General features: G+C 44.8%; 1 protein-coding gene and 1 pseudogene across 19 annotated transcripts in view; both read left to right on the forward strand.

The window, feature by feature from the left end:
• The window catches only part of UBR5 (ubiquitin protein ligase E3 component n-recognin 5), a 2132574-nt gene that overhangs the window by 787037 nt on the left and 1327317 nt on the right, over window positions 1-18220 (forward strand). The window lies entirely within an intron of this gene.
• Window positions 3625-4413, forward strand: LOC144827169 (phytanoyl-CoA dioxygenase domain-containing protein 1-like; annotated as a pseudogene).

Consider the following 18220-nt stretch of genomic DNA (forward strand, 5'->3'; position numbering starts at 1 on the left):
ATATGACAGGGCGCACTATGACAGTTTAGAGGAAACTCTCCAACACTTACCTGAGCCATCCAAAAATCAGGCAGATGAACTTATACAAGAGGGAAAGCTCATCACAAATGCCTCAATTAAATGTGCCCTAGATGCGGCAGACACAGCTGCCAGATCCATCAACACAAGCGTGCTGCTGAGGTGACAAGCATGGCTTCGCATATCAGGCTTTAAGAATGAAGTACAATCTACTATTCTTAATCGGCGCATAAACCCAGACTTTTTGTTTGGTCCAGCAGTTGACTCCATTCTGGAGAAAATGAAAAAGGATGCTGAAACAGCGAAGTCCATGGGAGCTCTACAGTCCCAACAACACCGGGGCTCCTATCGTCGCTCCAATTATAGAGGAGGAGCGCGAAGTAATACATCACAGCAATCCTCCTCCTACAAAGGTAACATGCAATCCACATACAACAAGAACACAAACAGGGGTGGATACAGAGGTAATAATACCAAGGGAAGAGGTTGTGGAGGCAATGCAAATAGATCCTCCACTAACACCAAACAGTGACTTCTTGGCACTACCCCCAGACCATATAACACCGGTCGGGGGAAGACTACAACAATTTCTGCCAGTGTGGTTAAATATCACTACAGACAAGTGGGTCAGGCAAATTATCCAACATGGCTATTGCCTAGAACTCACCTCAACACCACCCAACATACCACCCGTGCACCGTCCAATGTCACAGGAACATATAACGCTACTACAGCAAGAGGTCATCAGTATGCTGCAAAAGGGGGCCATAGAACCAGTCCCACTACAACATCAAGGAACAGGTGTATACTCCCTATACTTCCTTATTCCAAAGAAGGACGGGTCTCTCAGACCAATATTGGACCTCAGGCCCCTCAACCTGTACATTTTGTCGGAGAATTTTCATATGCTCACTCTCCAGCAAGTCTTGCCATTGCTTCGCCAGGGAGACTTCCTAGCAACTCTAGACCTCAAGGACGCATACTTTAATATACCAATTCACCCTGCTCACAGAAAGTATCTAAGGTTCACCATTCAAGGACAGCACTACAAGTTCAAAGTCCTACCATTTGGTGTCATAACAGCTCCACTAGTGTTCACCAAATGCCTAGCTACAGTGGCGGCACATCTCAGGAGGCAACACATCCATGAGAACCCATATCTGGACGATTGGCTAATACACGCGCCATCAGCCCAGCAATGTGCCAACCATATGTCAAAGACCATCCATCTCCTGCACAGTTTAGGTTTTTCGCTAAACTACCCAAAATCACATCTGCAACCCTCCCATGTCCAACAGTACCTGGGAGCAACGATAGATACACTGGCAGCAAAAGCATATCCCAACGCAGCACGGATCAACGGAATGCAAACATTGATCCAAAAGTTCAGACCCCAACACTCATTACCAGCTCGAGTGTTTATGCAACTAATAGGCATGATGGCCTCGTGCATATTCATAGTCCCTCATGCCAGGCTACATATGCGTCCGCTCCAAGAGTGCCTAGCAAGGCAGTGGAACCAGGCTAGGGTCGATTACAAGACCTAGTGTTGGTGAACAGTCGGGCATACGAGACTGCATTGGTGGAATCCACAAAACCTTTGCAAGGGACGACTGTTCCAAGAGCCTGTCCCACAAATAGTGTTAACCGCGGATGCATCCCTACTAGGATGGGGAGCCCATGTCCTACATTACACAGTACAGGGACTCTGGACTGTACAACAAAAGAAAATGCACATCAACCTTCTGGAGTTGATGGCGATCTTTCTAGCCCTAAAAACGTTCAAGACACACTTATGCAACAAAGCTGTGTTGATCCGGACGGACAACATGACAGCTATGTATTACATTCAAGAGGAACATGTTTCTCATGGCAGAGCACCTCCCAGGCAAGGACAATCAAGTAGCCGACCTGCTCAGCAGGCACAGCCAACAGATGCACGAATGGGAAATTCACCCCAAGGTGCTACAACCATTCTTCCAGAAGTGGGGACACCTGGAGATAGATCTGTTTGCCACAAGCGAAAAACGCAAAATGCCAGTACTTTGCCGCCAGGTTCCCACATCCGTAGTCGCAGGGCAATGCGATATGAATGAACTGGTCAGGCAAATTTGCGTACGCTTTTCCCCCAGCTCCATTAATACCGCTGGTAGCACGCAAACTGCGCCAACATTCGCTGACACTGATCCTAGTTGCTCCCACATGGGCGAGGCAACCATGGTACACAACGTTCCTAGAACGGTCAGTGGTGCCTCATCAAAGACTGCGACTCACACCCAATCTTTTAACTCAGAGCCATGGAGAAATCCAACACCCAGACCCGCAACAGCTAAACCTGACGATCTGGCTCCTGAAATCCTAGAGTTTGGATACCTAAACTTGCCCCCAGACTGCATGAATATTATCAAAGAGACCAGAAAACCCACTACCAGAGCATGTTATGCAGCTAAGTGGAAACGTTTCCAGGAGCCGCTACTGGTAAATATGTTTTTCTTTTTAATAACTCTGCCAGCTGTACTGAGGTGAATGACAGTTCTCCACATCTCACCAGAGAGGATAACCTGGCTTTCTCACAAAAGTCCGCATTCAGGATCCAGCCATGTTGGTTTTGTGTATTCACAAGAACTAAGGAGCTGGTTCACAAACTTCGAATAAAGTTTTTTTTCAGGTGAAAGATGTTTGCCTATTCTCAACTTATTCTGGTTTGATTTGATCAAGTCTGTTGGCTGCTGCATAAATTTTTTCAGGTCAACAGGCATTGATTATGTATCTTATACTATTCATGTTTTATCCCCAATGATGTGTAAAACAATCATTTGCAATGCAATCAGTCACGTATTTGGGAAAGTTAGAGGTATTGGCGTTGTAAATGATGATGTTTTTTTACTTGTGTCTTTAGGTGGAGCCTAGGCAGCGCATGCGCTGCTACGAGGCATGCAGTAGTGGAGTATGCCTTTGAAGCCCCGCCCACGCTCCAACCACATTTTTAATTGGCTTGTGTCATTGTCCTTCGTAAATGCAGGCTTCTGATTCGAAAATCAGAGGGGCTTGTTAGTCCCTCCTTGGTACGACCTTATCTGGCCCGTTTACTTCGGTTGTTACACAGTGAGTCTTTTTCAGTCTGTAAGCACAATCTTCTTTAAATAGTTTCTCCTACTGCTGGCACGACATGCTTCCTGCAACATTCAGCGCGCCATGTGCACTTTCACTTTCTAAGCAGCCTGGGACAATGGCGGCCGCTTCTTGAATAGGTCTCACATTTACAAGAGTTTGAGCTATTGGCATTGTACAGCAGCGGCAGTGACCCCCAGCAACACCTGGAGCTCCAGCACTGCAAGGGGCAGGAAGAAACACTCACATCTGGAGCTCTTGATTCCCAGGGTACAGAATCTCCAGCATCTGGGGAGCCACAGGGCCACATCTGGAGCACCTGCGTCTTTGGAGCCAGAAGATCACGCCTGGAGCATCACCACCTCTGGAGGTGAAGGACAACATCTGGAGTCCGGTGCCAGAGGAACATATCCACATCTGGGCCTCAGCTCTCAGGAGCCCGGCGGCAGACCCCATCCCTGGCACAAGAAGTGGGTCAGAGTCCTCGCCCTCATCATGGAGGCGGACCCTCAGCACCTGAAGACCCTGTATGACGCCCGGGGCTTCCTGACGTCAGTGCCAGTGCTGGCCCCGGAGGAGCTGGAGGGCACCAGGAGGGCCTTCGAGGAGCTGGAGCAGGAGTTTGGGAAGGAGCACGCCCAGTACAGCCTGCACAACGCCCACCTGCGCCTGCCGTGGGTGCTGGGCCTCGCCACCCACGCGCACACCCTCCAGGCCATCACCGCCGTGCTGGGGCCCCACGTGGTCCTGCTGGACTCCAGGTTCATCTGTAAATACCCGGCCTCCGACGTGCCCCACCGAGGGGACAGCGCCCCCTACGTGGCCTGGCACTAGGACATCAAGTATTGGGGCTTCGAGGGGGGCCCGGTGGCCTCGGTGTGGCTTGCCCTGGATGACGTAGACGCAGAGAATGATGTCCTGCAGGTTATTCCAGGAAGTCACAAACAAGGTGTCCTGGAGCACTGCAGAGCAATGACCCCCGGGAACATGCTGTCCACCAATCAGGAGATTCCGCGGCACCTGGTCGATGCAGAGAAGGGGGTGGAGTGTCCTCTTCAGGCTGGGCAGATGTCGATCCACGACGGGCTGACAGTCCACGCCAGTGAACCGAACACATCCCACAGATGCAGATGTGGCTTTATTCGCTACTTCCCAACCACAGCCTAGCCCGTGGAGGACCCCAAGCGCCCCCGCTCCTTCCCCGCCACCGTGCTTGTTGCAGGAACAGATGAATTCCAGAACTTTACAGATCATGCACCCACATTTTTCTCCAAGACCTTCTGACACCTCTCCAGAGCATCATCAGGAAATGAACGGTTGAACTTCAAAATGGCTAGCTAGTTGTATTGGTAAATCAAAGAAAGGACCACTCACCTCACACCACCACATAGGCAAAGACATAGGACTAATCGTTTTCAGCACGCTATCAAACAGAAACAAAGGACCATGCACACTGATCTGCCCCCATAGAAACAGATAGAGGACTATACCCAGGTAGTTTTGTTGCAGGGAAAGAGTGATAGGACTAATCCCCAGATCTATTCCACCATTAAATAAGCAAGCAGCCATCTTGGAACAACTGATACGTTATGCAATTAAAATAGAGCGTGCTCATTGATCTCATCCCCAGACACTCTAACCCTCAAATTAAATGATATTATTTACTATAATTAACCGCTAATATTTATGACTAAGGATCCCAGGGTATTACCAAGATTGGGACATAGTAAGCCAAGTTAATCCCATCCTTACAAATAGCAAGGACCACCTACCTCTACGGGACCCATTAATGGTAATAGAGTTAGGACCTATCCCAAGGAGTCATCATCTTGAATTAAACAGGGAGGCCTACGACTTCTCATACTCTCCGAATATATCTCCTCCCATACTACATTAGAGACTGAAGAGCCACCTGCAAAGTACAAAAGGCTTGAAGGCCGTGGGTCAAAAGTAGCTGCTCTTTACAACGTGCTTTAGGAGTGTGGACTGGAACAACGCAGCCAAAGTCGCATTTTCTACCTCCGGAACTTTAATAATTTAATGAAGAGTATTCTCATTGGAGAGTTTATTGAAAAGGTGCGGCAGAGGAAAAGAAGAGATATCACAGCTATGGGGGAGATTGACTTTGGGCTCCCTCCTTTGACTATCACCTACCCAGCCGGACTTCGGGCTAACGCGCCCGCGTCTCTCCTGACCTTACCTTCCCCCTCCCCCTAACCCACCCCCCCTCCGCTCCTACTCTTTCCAGCTTCTGGTCTCTGCCCTCACATGCCCTTGCCCTTTGTCCCCACCCTGTTTTTATGTGAACCTCTTCCCTCGCCACTTGAGACTGATCTATTTTGTCTGATGCCCGATGGAGCTACCTGGTTTAGCTATAGGGGAGATGGGCCGTGGATTCCCTCCTTGGTAGTCACCTACCCAGTCTGTCTTTAGACAGACTTCCTTTCGTCTCTACGGTTGTCTCTTTCCTTATCCTCACTCACTCCTCTCCTCCCCCCACTACTTTCTCTCTCCTCTCTCTCCACCCCTAATGTATTGCTGACTGTTTTATTTAATGTTTACTTGCTGTTCTTTTTCTAATATATTGTTGAACCACATTGTTGCACTTCCTTTCGTCTCTCCTGTCGTCTTCTCCCGCATCCTCCCTCTATTTATGTCTCTCCTTCCCTTCTCTCTCAATGGATTGAGACCGAACTATTTTGTCTGATGCCCGATGGAGCTACCTGGTTTAGCTATAGGGGAGATGGGCCGTGGATTCCCTCCTTGGTCGTCACCTACCCAGTCTGTCTTTAGACAGACTTCCTTTCGTCTCTACGGTTTTCTCTTCCCTTATCCTCTCTTTCCCTCCTCCCCTACACCCCACTGCTTTCTCTTTTCTCTCCTCCCCTAATTGTATTGCTGATTGTTTGATTTAATGTTTACTTGCTGTTCTTCTTCTAGTATATTGTTGAACCACATTGTTGCACTTCCTTTCGTCCCTCCTGTCGTCTCCTACTGCATCCTCCCTCTATGTCTCTACCTCCCTCCTCTCTCATTGTTTTGCGACTGAACTATTTTGTCTGATGCCCGATGGAGCTACTTAGTTTAGCTATAGGGGAGATGGGCCGTGGATTCCCTCCTTGGTCGTCACCTACCCAGTCGGTCTTTAGGCAGACTTCTTTTCGTCTCTCCTTATTGTCTCTTCCCTAGCTCCTATCCTCTCTCCTGTGAATCTCTCCCTTGCCTGCTACTCTACCTACCCCCTGTCCTTTGTGCTCTTTGACTAAGCACTCCTTCGCCCCTTGTTGGGGAAAGATCCAATATTTATACTCTGGAGTCTCCGCGAACCCGCTGAGTGAGTCCACTGCGCCAAGGGAGCCACTCACACTTGAGGTATGGTATGGAACCCCTTGCCAAAGCACTCCCTCTCCCCTTTTTGCGGAAGGATCCAGTATGTAGGCCTTGGAGTCTCAGAGACCCTTCTGAGAGAGTCCACTGCGTAAAGGGAACCTCTCTCAATAGAGATAGGGAAGGGATACCACTTCCCCTGGGATCACAGCTTACTGGACTTTGGACGTTGCCTTGACTCGTCTACCGGTTTGTGTCCCCGTCACCTTCCCCTCCTCTCCCCATGCTGTCTCTCACCCTCCCCTCCTCTTTCCCACCTTCATTATCTGTATACCTTCCCTACTCCAAACCCTCCCCTTAATCTCTCACCTTGCCTTCTTTTCCCCTTACTTATTTGTGCTTATTGTTTATCTCGACCTTATAAGTAATTATGTTGCGATGCTCTAAGAAGTGTGTAACCTTTGTAACGATACAACATGTAACTATGATCTGATGCTCATGTTAAGTGCTCTGATATCTCGGGGTCTAGCCAGCACTATATCAAACTTTTTTTTAATAAATGTACTGTGGTAACAACGATATTAACCCACTTGATGCTTCTACTCAAGACATCATTTGCTATCTCTTGCACCTACAACGTTGCAATTTAGCCTACTCATCCATCAGGATACATTTAGCTGCGTTAGCAGCATATCTTCCAAACAGTCAACACCTTTCACTATTTAGGGTGCCAGCAATTAAAACGTTTATGGAAGGACTTAAACGCATAATTCCTCCAAGACACCCACCTTCACCAGTCTGGAATCTGAACATTGTTTTAACCAGACTTATGGGACCACCCTTTGAACCACTACACTCATGCGAACTACAATTTCTTACTTGGAAGGTGGCTTTCCTTATTGCCATTACTTCACTTCGAAGAGTTGGCGAGCTGCAAGCCCTAACTATTCAAGAGCCATTCATTCAAGTACATGCAAATAGAGTAGTTCTCAGAACAAAGCCTAAATTAATGCCAAAGGTGGTATCCCATTTCCATATAAATCAAACCATAGAACTGCCAGTGTGCTTTCAAAACCCACAAACAGTAGGTGAAAGGACCTTGCATACTCTAGATGTCAAGAGAGCTCTGCTATATTATATAGATAGAACTAAGGCATTTCGAAAGACAAAACAGTTGTTTGTTGCTTTCTCACCACAACACAAAGGCAACCCTATTTATAAATCAGGTATAGCCAGGTGGATCGTTAGGTGCATCCAGATATGTTATTTAAAAGCTAAACGCACCTTAACAGTTCCCCCCAGGGTGCATTCCACACGCAAGCTAGGGGCATCCATGGCTTTCCTTGGAAATATTCCTTTACACGAAATTTGTAGAGCAGCCACATGGTCAACCACACATACATTTACCAAACACTATTGTGTAGATGTACATTCCAAACAGCAAGCTGCTGTAAGACTGGCTGTTCTCAAAACTCTTTTCCAGACTGCTGCAGCTGACACAGGTAGCCACCGCTAGGGGAGATACTGCTATACATTCTATGCACAGATATGAATTCAGCAGCCCACATGCCTCGAACGGAATATGCTACTTACCAGTATGCATCTGTTCTTTGCATGTAGGGCTGCTGATATTCATATCGCCCACCCGCCTCCCCGGTGCCTGTCGCAGCTGTAGCATTCACTCTTTGCATGGACATCTCTTACTGTACTATACTCCATCTCTGCCACAATGGCAAAAAACAATCTGAGGATGGAGAGGATGCCCATGCGCACTGTAGTCCAAGGGAGGAGCCACCTATCTCGTGATACTTCGAAGACTCTTCCAGGACAAAAATGTGCAATCATCCGGACCCAACACTAGGCGGCGATCTATGCACAGATATGAATATCAGCAGCCCTACATGCCAAGAACAGATGCATACTGGTAAGTAGCATATTCCTTATGCATGAACCGCTATTCTTTAAGGTTTCATTCATGACGTCTTCCTCTGCCCGACTTTACATCAGTGCAAACATTCCTAAGCACCTTCAATGTATAAATATACCTTTCCTTACCACGGCAAACCATGGCACAGCTCGACTTGGCTGAACTGTTCGCCACAGCAAGTTCGGAAGAGACCATATCCCGGCCTGACACTCTGACCAGACGCTGTCATCCCTGCTTGCAGAGAAACCAGCTTTCAGTGTTCTGACACCTTTCACGGGGTGTTAGAGTTTGAGACCCGGAAAGAGATTCCCACCTATCTCATTCTAAGGTATGGAGCTGGCTATAACCTAGAGGGACTCTTGGCATACCAAACTATAGCTTCCCATACTATAGAATACTCCACCTACTTCTTACCTTGTACTACACTTAGGTTAGGTACACTGGGGTAGAACTAGTTAGAAGCATCAGACGAGTATCCACATTTTAGCCTGTGTTAATTATGTATATGTATATGAATGTGTCATAGCTAAAAGACAATGCTATTGCAGTATAATTTCTTTCTACTGTTTACGCTGTACGTAATATATTTTGCATTCTATCTTATGATTGTAACAGCTGATATCTCTTAGACAAGAAACAAGACTGTTCAATAAATCCTTCTATTGATGCCGTCTATCTCGCTCTAGTTAACTGAAGAAACTAAGCATGCACGATTGACTGAGTGAAACTGTTATCTATTGTTTCCACGGTTCTGAGACATGTTCCGATTCTAAAGGGAAACAAAGTTGTCATTTTTATGCGGTTGCCAGAAACTACTCCCTTCTTGTTTTACAAGGAGTTACTAGTGGCCTCTGAATTAGCCGGCACACAAAGTAATTAAGTTTAATGTACTCGATAGTGGCATACTGACCTCAGTCCTATGCTAAAACTATAGTGTATATTATTCCAATGGGCAGAGCATATTAGGGAAATAGGAACTACACTACATGGCGCCCAACGGTTTGGTAAGGCACTAATGTAACGCTAGCTACTGAAGTAACTCAGTCGTGCTTTTATCAGAGACCCATACTCCTAATACTCCATTAGACGTCTGGAGTGGGTAGGGTTAATATCCGCCATGGCTGAGTAGGACGAAAATCCTATGTATTAGCTGTTTAGTTTATTCAACGTTGAAGGATACAGTGTTCCAAAATATTGTGCACCTTATCTTTGTTTCCTTGAAACTTGTTCTACACTTTTTTGAAAAACTATGTCCCTTAACGGGGATACTAATACCGTGATCGGTGATGCTGCGGCTGACCCAGTCATAACAGCTTTTAATCATACAGGTTTAAATGAAACCGATTAGTGTATTATACACATCCATCCGAATTTAAGGAGAGCCATCACTCTAAAACTTATAAAATATGGCCTAACACCAAGAGGTGGGGTAGAGCAGTTTTCATGATAGAGGCACATTAATCTTTTCAGACAGAGGTAATCTATTCATGGATAGTATTCTCAGAATCAAATCCAGTAACAAAAGTGTTTAACTTCTTTAAAGAAGATGCACCACCTGAGGAATATATTCCATTTGAGGATATAGAAATTCCACTCGCATACCAGGAGCATAATCTCTGGTTTAAAGGCGCCCTAACACATTCCAATCACATTACCAGGCTCTGTCCACTAGGTAGACCAGGAGCAACATGGCCGATTTTAGCCGGCTACACACCTCATCCTGACATAGCATTTCCAATCAAACAACTCATCAGGGGAATACACTAAAGATTACTCCAGACTTTACACACAGTCATGGGTAAAATGCCCACAAAACGTGTACACATTCCATTCTGGATAGCTCAAAAATGACTCAAATCGAAGCAGTATTTCCTAACAGTAGCCCTTATGAGAAACACCGAGGGATCACACCACATCTGGAATACTGCACCACTTGCGGCTCAGTCTTTGCTGTCATCTATACTAATACACATGGTGTTCCGTCAATTGCGGTTATACCTGATGTCCTGAAACAAATTCAATATGAATACTGGGCAGAGCCTGCTCTGAAGGTAGGTATGAAATTACGGAAAAACTTGCGACCAGGTCTCAACAATAATATTATCTAATATTAAAGGGGAGGCAGCATCAGTGGCGATCCGCCAACGCTTAAGGGGATTTGACGAAACAGAACATCAACAAGAACTACCCAGAATAATAGAAAAATCCTTTGAAGAATTAGGCAGACACAGTTTGGATGGAAAACCTTTGAAACCACAACTGTCTGGAGTTCCTGAGAAGGACTCTTCTAAACAAAATCCTACATCTTCTAAAAAGTAGTGGGAAAATAACAAACAACTTTCAAAGGAGAAACGTTCCAAATTCTGAGGTAGGTCTCCTCAAAAGGAGCCTTCTGAAAGGCGGTATGACCTCAGTAATAGGGATAATTTGAGAGAACCTGACCGGTATCAGGATACTGATAAACGTTCCTCTCGTCCCTTTAAGATATTGTCACAGACATCCAAAAGAAGAGGACGGTCAGATCATAAAGAACGTGTGAAGTCCAGACACGATACACACGTTCAGAAAAATAAATCATAACCCCAATTCACCAATAAGAAGGTAGCAGGTCCGAAGATCAGACATGCCGAGAATTCATAGAGCACAACTCAAGAATGGAGAAAGGGCTCCGGCAATGCTGGACAGTGCAGCAGAAGTAACAATAGCTTGTCAGTACCTGAAGGAACCTCCCGGAGATGGTGGACTTGAATGGGTACATAACAGTAGAGACTAGACACCAGGGTTAGTACTCTACAAAGGTTATATGAAATAACACTCTGTATGGAGGGAGACATACCAAGAAATGTGAAAGCACTTTTTGGGGAAAAACTTTCAAGGGGTTATAATGTACTTCTAGCGGAACAGGACTGACCTTCAAAATTTGTCAGGGAGTGCCCACATGGCGAATGCATCATTATGCCTGCCTTCTCCAACCATGTACCAATACATTCAAAATACACTCATTCCTGGAAATAGGCAGTTGCCCAGGCCCCAGCATTATACAAAAATCATGTAAGATGGGATGAGGACTCATCTCACCACAAAATACAGTTAAAAAATCAACCTACTACACAAAGGCAGTACCCAATTAAGCAAGAAGCTAAAAAAACGGTCAGGGAAATCTTAGATCAACTTGAATACCAAGGGGTGATTGAAACATGCACATCCTCAAAGAACAATCCTTTATTTCCTGTATCCAAACCAGACTACATATCATCTAGTTTTGGGTTACAGACACTTGAACACTTGTTACAAAACATTTGCAGTGCAAAATGCACACAGTACAGTATTAATGAATAACATAGTGCTTTAAAAATATAAAACCACATTTAACATTTCAAATGGTTTCTTTTGTCAAAACATAGCACCTGAAAGCAGGTACTTAACAGCTTTCTCAATAATGGGAACCCAGAATCCATTTTGTCGACTCTCACAAGGGTTCAAGATCAGCCCGGGGTTATTCTCAGCAAGAGTAACAGTTACTACAAATTTATGATGAGGAAGCATTGTCATATGTCGATGATATCTATCTGACAGACGATGACCTAGATAGGCACTTGATCAGGAAGAATACCATTATACTGGGCTTCGCCTCTGAGGGCTATACATTAAACATTAAAAAATCCAGAATTGCCCACCTCAATATCCTTTTCCTAGGGAAAGAGCTTTCAAGTGAAGGCAAAAGCCTGGCAGCTAACTTTTTAGAAAAGTGTGCGCTGCTCCAACCTCCAAAAACGCTGAAAAATTTACAGTCGATTCTAAGTTTCCTGAATTTTGGAAGAACTTATATTCTAAATTATGCAGAAAGGATTAAACCTCTCTACGAATTAATCAAACCTGCTTTCTGAATCAAAAGTTGAACACAAGCACACATAAATATTGCGTTCACTCCAAGCTAACATGTTGGCAACAAATCACTTACAAACACGCGTAAATACACGCAATTTAGTGATCCGAATAATTTCTGGCCAATGCGGATTCATCTACTTAACTAATGAAGGTGAAAAAGTACCAATTGCATACAAATCACATTTGTGTACACAAGTGGAAATGCGCTTCACTTCAACAGAAAAAATTCTGACAGCAGTTCAAACTGCGGTAGCAAAAGAAAGAGCTCTAGCTCAGGGGAAACGCATTATTGTCGTGACTCCAGTACCAGCCTTAGAGGCAGTTACAAAAGTGAGCATTCAAAATGCTAAAGCGTTATATCCAAGATGGATACAATGGGTTAATTCTCTTGCTGCAACTGATGTAGAATGTTTTTGATCCTGATTTAAAAACACAAGCATGCCTGCAATGCGAACATGAATGTCCTCTTTCTATTGAGTCTCGCTCTTGATCAGTACGAATTTATAATTTATACTGACGGGTCAGCAAAACCCGCTACGGGAAGTAAGCAAGGTTACAGTGCAGCATGCGCAATCGTTAAAGGTCGCATGCGAGATGGTAAATTCTGACCTATGGTCACTAAAACTCAATATCTAGGAGATTGTACGGCTCAGCAAACTGAACTACAAGCATTCAGATTGGCACTTGAAAATACGGATCGCGAATTCCCCACACTTAATGTGCGATTCTTTTTACTGTGTTCAATCATATAATGAATATGTACAGAATTGGCTTCGAAATGGTTTCAAAGATGCACAAGGTAGCACAATCAAGCATAAAACGCTTTGGGAACAAGTAGTTCAGTTGCGAAACTGACTACAAAACACTCATGTGATACATACACTGAGTCATCAACATGATGGCGTTCACGTTGTAGGGAAATTATTGGCTGACGAAGCTGCGAAGGGGTCTGTGCAAACTCCTTCCATAGCTGCGATCACTTGTTCAAAAACGAAAATAGACAGTGAGATATTGCTGGCTGTCAATGCTTCAAGCAAAGGCAGTGGTGCAGCGTTATCTAAAAAATGTCCACTCGTATACTCGTATATAATTGATGCAAACAATGTTCCGTTTGCTCGAATCCCTTGAGTGGGGGATAGGGTAATTCCAAACATGGAACGTAGAGCAGCCTTGATTTATGAAGCACATCTTGGGGAGGGTCTGTCACATCAGGGGATCTCTAAAACAATATTAACATTACAAGAGATGTACTAGTGGCCTGGCATGAATACACTGATTCACAACAATAAATACATAGACTGCAAAAGATAGCGTAGTGCAGAAAGCCACCAGACTACGAAGTAGGCTGCTCAGTGTAGACACTATTGTTAGACAGCATTAGACTATCTACGTGCTGGCGTCCTTTAGGACAAATGCGATCCCACAAACACTAACTCAAGGTTCCTATGTATGTGGCCTCAGTGCTCGGCTGACGCTCGAACTGTTATAAAAGATTTGCGAGTCTTTATCGGCCCCTACGCAATTGGCACACTACATTCAGACCAGGGCCCTGCTTTTAGCTCTCGGGCTTACAAAGAAGCCATGGCTTGTCTGGGCGTAGCATTGTGGTACTCATCTCCATTCCATCCTGAGGGAAATTCTATTGTGGAAAGGGAAAAAGGGGACATAAAGCAGTCTATAACCGCTATGGTATTAGGTTCGGGTGATGGGTGGCTCAAACATCTTTATGGGGTCCAACGCTCATTAAATAATTTGCCAAGAAGTTCTCTAGGGGTGGGTCACTCCATATGAGGTCCTATTTGGGACTCAAATGTGGGTTCCAGATCTCAAATGTAAAGGCAGAATGGTGGAAAACAAACAGTTTGATATAAAAGATAGTTTGGCTATTTAACAGCACTTAAATGAACTAAGATCGAAACAAAGCTAACCACCACTGGGGAAAAAACAGCCGTCCCAGCAAGGCCTGTATGGATACCAAAGCTTGGGGATCTAGTCAGAGAGAAGATTGCGAACAAGAAGGAAATTGGGCCTTCTTACAGACAACCAGTACCTGTCCTAGCCATCCACGGAACAAGAACACTACTTCTGCCGCCCCTTTCTGGTAAAAAGAAGAAAAGATTTGTGTCAATCGACCTCCTCAAACCAAACTATGTGGCCAATACTAAGCAGTAGGCCTGGTGGACTCCGACTTTGTAGCAGACGCACTCCTCTATCTACTATCTAAGAGGTTCAGACTGAAAGACTCATCACCATCCAGAATTCAGCAGTAAGAAATGAAAGGACTAATCAATCAACAATGCTATGTAACACATACCTCTTGAAACCCAAATAACAGTTCGTCCTGATACACCTGTCTACACCAACGTAACATGTGATCAACTGGTTCCAGCAATTTCAACGAATCCTGATGCAATTCCAACCATTGACATAACTGCATGTTGCAATTTCATTAACTTTGATATGTTTGCCGAGGATCCAAGAGAACCGTAAACCACACCAGCAAAAATAACTTTCAAAGATCAAGTACAAGATTTTCTTCAGTTCCTGAAAGACTCCTCTGGTTTCACCTTGGATAGAATTATGGATTATTTCTGGAACATTTTTCTTTCTACTTTGGCTAGTTTGAGCAATGACTCTTTGCGTGCTGATAAATGAAAGATATATTCACGTGGACACTGCAAGTACAAATGTGAACTTACTTTTGAAACCACACAAATCATCACATCATGAAACAAGAGACTTGTCAGCAGTGAACATCACAGCAGTACCTATACAAGATGGTATAGTTTGGGACAAAACAGATTATGATATATTCGGCCCATCTGAACTTTTGAAGATTCCACACTTATTTAAAATTTAATTGTGACCTTATTACCTCTAGTACCTATTCTGATGATTGGGACTTCAAGACTGTTAATAACATGATGCCTTATCTAGAAAAATCAGCTGTATTCTCTAACCATGAAAACATAGAGGGTTCATCAGACTTTGAACATGTTTATTGTTATAACCACTATGGTCATCATTTCTTGCATAAGTCTGCAACACCTAACAATGTATTTATGTATAACCAATGGGAACATTGTCCTACACCACCAAGGGGTAGCTCAAAAACGTTTGCGAACAAATTTTCATATTTTTCAGGGTATTATACATTCAATCCAGAAACGTTTACTTTAAAAATGTGAACAAAACGGGAACGAAAAGTATGTTAACCAATACAAAACAGATTTATTCTGCATCCTTTATTGCCCAACTGTCTATACAAGGGTTCACCTTTTGGAAAGACAAAATTGACAAAAATCTGTCTGGGTTTCTAAAGATTGGCAAGTGCAGGGGATAGAAGCTTAGTTTAGAGCCTGTATCGTCCCGCAGCAAATAAGGTTTTTGAATGACACTGTCCAACAAACGTCTTGCCTTGGATTAGCCAAGATCAAAGACATGAACACACATTCTGTACCAAAACCTGCATACAATAGCACTACACAGGAAGCGTTCACAGTAGACACAATTTTACAAAACAGATCAGATCCTGGATGGGAAAAATGGTTGCTCTGGCCCACAGACACAAACATCTGTCAAGAAAGATTCCTTAATGGAATACATGGTTTTACTATCAATAGGCCAGACCCACGATATGTTCAAAGACCGCATCCAGGGGTAGTAACAACATACAGTGTAGGAAAATGATGGCTTGATTGGCTACATAAATCTACACTCGAGGATGTGAAACAACACTCGTGTTTACTTAAAGAGACACAGACCTTAGGGATTTCTTGCTAGGACCAAGAAAACCACGTCAAAAACTTTTCATATATGCCGCCATCTATGCTGCTTATAATGAAGTATGGAAAGTTACCCAAGCAGACTACACAGAAAGACTACGAGACATTGATCGTATTAATTTAGCTTTGGTCGACAATGGATTAACTGTCATCCAGAATATTTTCACTGGGCAACATTGTATCCTCTGCTATAAACATACTGGAACAAGATTTGGTCATGCTACGACAAGGACAGTCTCAATTAGGATTTTTAATGCTGTTAGGCTTGATGCTACAAAACTTGTGTGCAGGCTGTGTGCCTTGGCGTTCCATCAACACGTCGTCTCTGTTTACAGAATACAATCTCACTGATAAACAGATCGAACTAGCACAAAGGGGAGCAAAGTATACAGTGTTGAACATTGAAAAACTTGAAAAATTGCCACTTACGGTAGCAGAAAAACTAGCTACAGAATGGATCATTCATGGCAAAATAACTCTGCCAGTTACAACTTTCCATTTTCAGTATTGCCTCAAACAAATGCCAGCAGGCAAATATTAAAGGTTGGGTAAAGAATACATTAAGACATCCTGGGATTTACCCTACACACACACATATGTTGGAGTGGGGGAGTGAAGTGTTTCTTAGCGGTACACACTCTGAAAATGCACTGAGCGGTTCACTCATATGTCAGGATATTAGTTTACTTGGGTCTTGTAACGATTCTGTGGCAAACCTCTCCTGCCACCTGCAAGGTTCACCAGCACTGTGATTAACCCAATATTTGGCCAACTTTCAAATGGGAGTTACCTCATGTTGAATGATCAGAGCTGCTGTGGCATGTTGCCAGTCATCCCATATCTGGTAACGGTTAGTGCGAGGGTCACTTGTTGTATGCAAGTTTTGTTCCCCCAAATATACTCAGTCAGGGAGTCGCCATTATGGCCTTCACTGAACGCCTCTTCCATACGATTTGATACTTTAGGCAGAATGAAAGCCATTCTTTTACAATAAACCGTGCCTTTGACCTCGGCCTCAGAAACCTATGATCTACAAATTGCAAGGACTTCGGCTGAGATACAGGCTTTAATAAGTACAAACTGCCCTATACATTGCACAGAAATGATGGGGCGTATCTTAAACATGTCTGATACGAGCTGTATTGTGCATATATTTAAGAGCATCTGTTCGGGACTGTTAACAAGCAGTCCTCGGAATCATTATAAACTTCGTGCACTCGGTGTTTGGTGGTCTGCCACTAATTCTAGCACTTGTTGCAGGAATCATGTCTTTATTTCTACTGCTACTCTATGGCAAGCCTATCCACTGGCGTCACTCCCAGCACCTTGGAGAAAGCTCTCCAGAACGGAAGTGTTGTGAGCGCATAGTACAGCTTTTGGGCTTACCTAGTCTACGAGAATTAAATGCCACACAGATTTTGTCATTCAGACCAATCTGGCAACAATCGCCAACACACAGCTGACCCGCCACCGAGAGGACAACAACATCTTAGACCCATCCCAGTCCGGATTCAGACGAAACCACAGCACCGAGACAGCCCTCATCGCTGCCACAGACAACATTCAACGCCAACTAGACAACGGCGAAACCTCCGCCCTCATCCTCCTGGACCTGCCAGCCGCCTTCGACATGGTCTGCCACCACACACTAAGAACACGCCTCCAAGAAGCCGGAATTCCAGAAGAAGGCCCTGTACTGGACCACGTCCTTCCTCTCCGGCAGAACTCAGAGAGTCCTCCTCCCACCCTTCTGATCCGAAGCCACTGACATCTGCGGCGTACCCCAGGGCTCATCCCTCAGCCCGACCCTGTTCAACGTCTACATGGCCCCCCAGGCACAAGTAGACCGTCAGCACGACCTGAACATCATCTCCTAAGCGGACGACACCCAGCTCATCCTCTCCCTCACCAAGGACCCGCACACCGCCAAAGCCAACCTCCACGAGGGAATGAAGGCCGTCGCCGATTGGATGAGGAGCAGCCGTCTGAAACTGAACTCGGACAAGACGGAAGTCTTCATCCTCGCAACCCCCCCCCCCCCTCTGCCCGGGACGACTCCTGGTGGCAGACCACATTGGGATCAGCACCAACACCCACGGACCACGCACGCAAACTAGGTTCACTCATATGTCAGGATATTGGTTAATTGGGTCTTGTAACGATT

The sequence above is a fragment of the Lissotriton helveticus genome, chromosome 4_1 (assembly GCF_964261635.1).
Source record: "Lissotriton helveticus chromosome 4_1, aLisHel1.1, whole genome shotgun sequence".
NCBI classification, from domain to species: domain Eukaryota; kingdom Metazoa; phylum Chordata; class Amphibia; order Caudata; family Salamandridae; genus Lissotriton; species Lissotriton helveticus.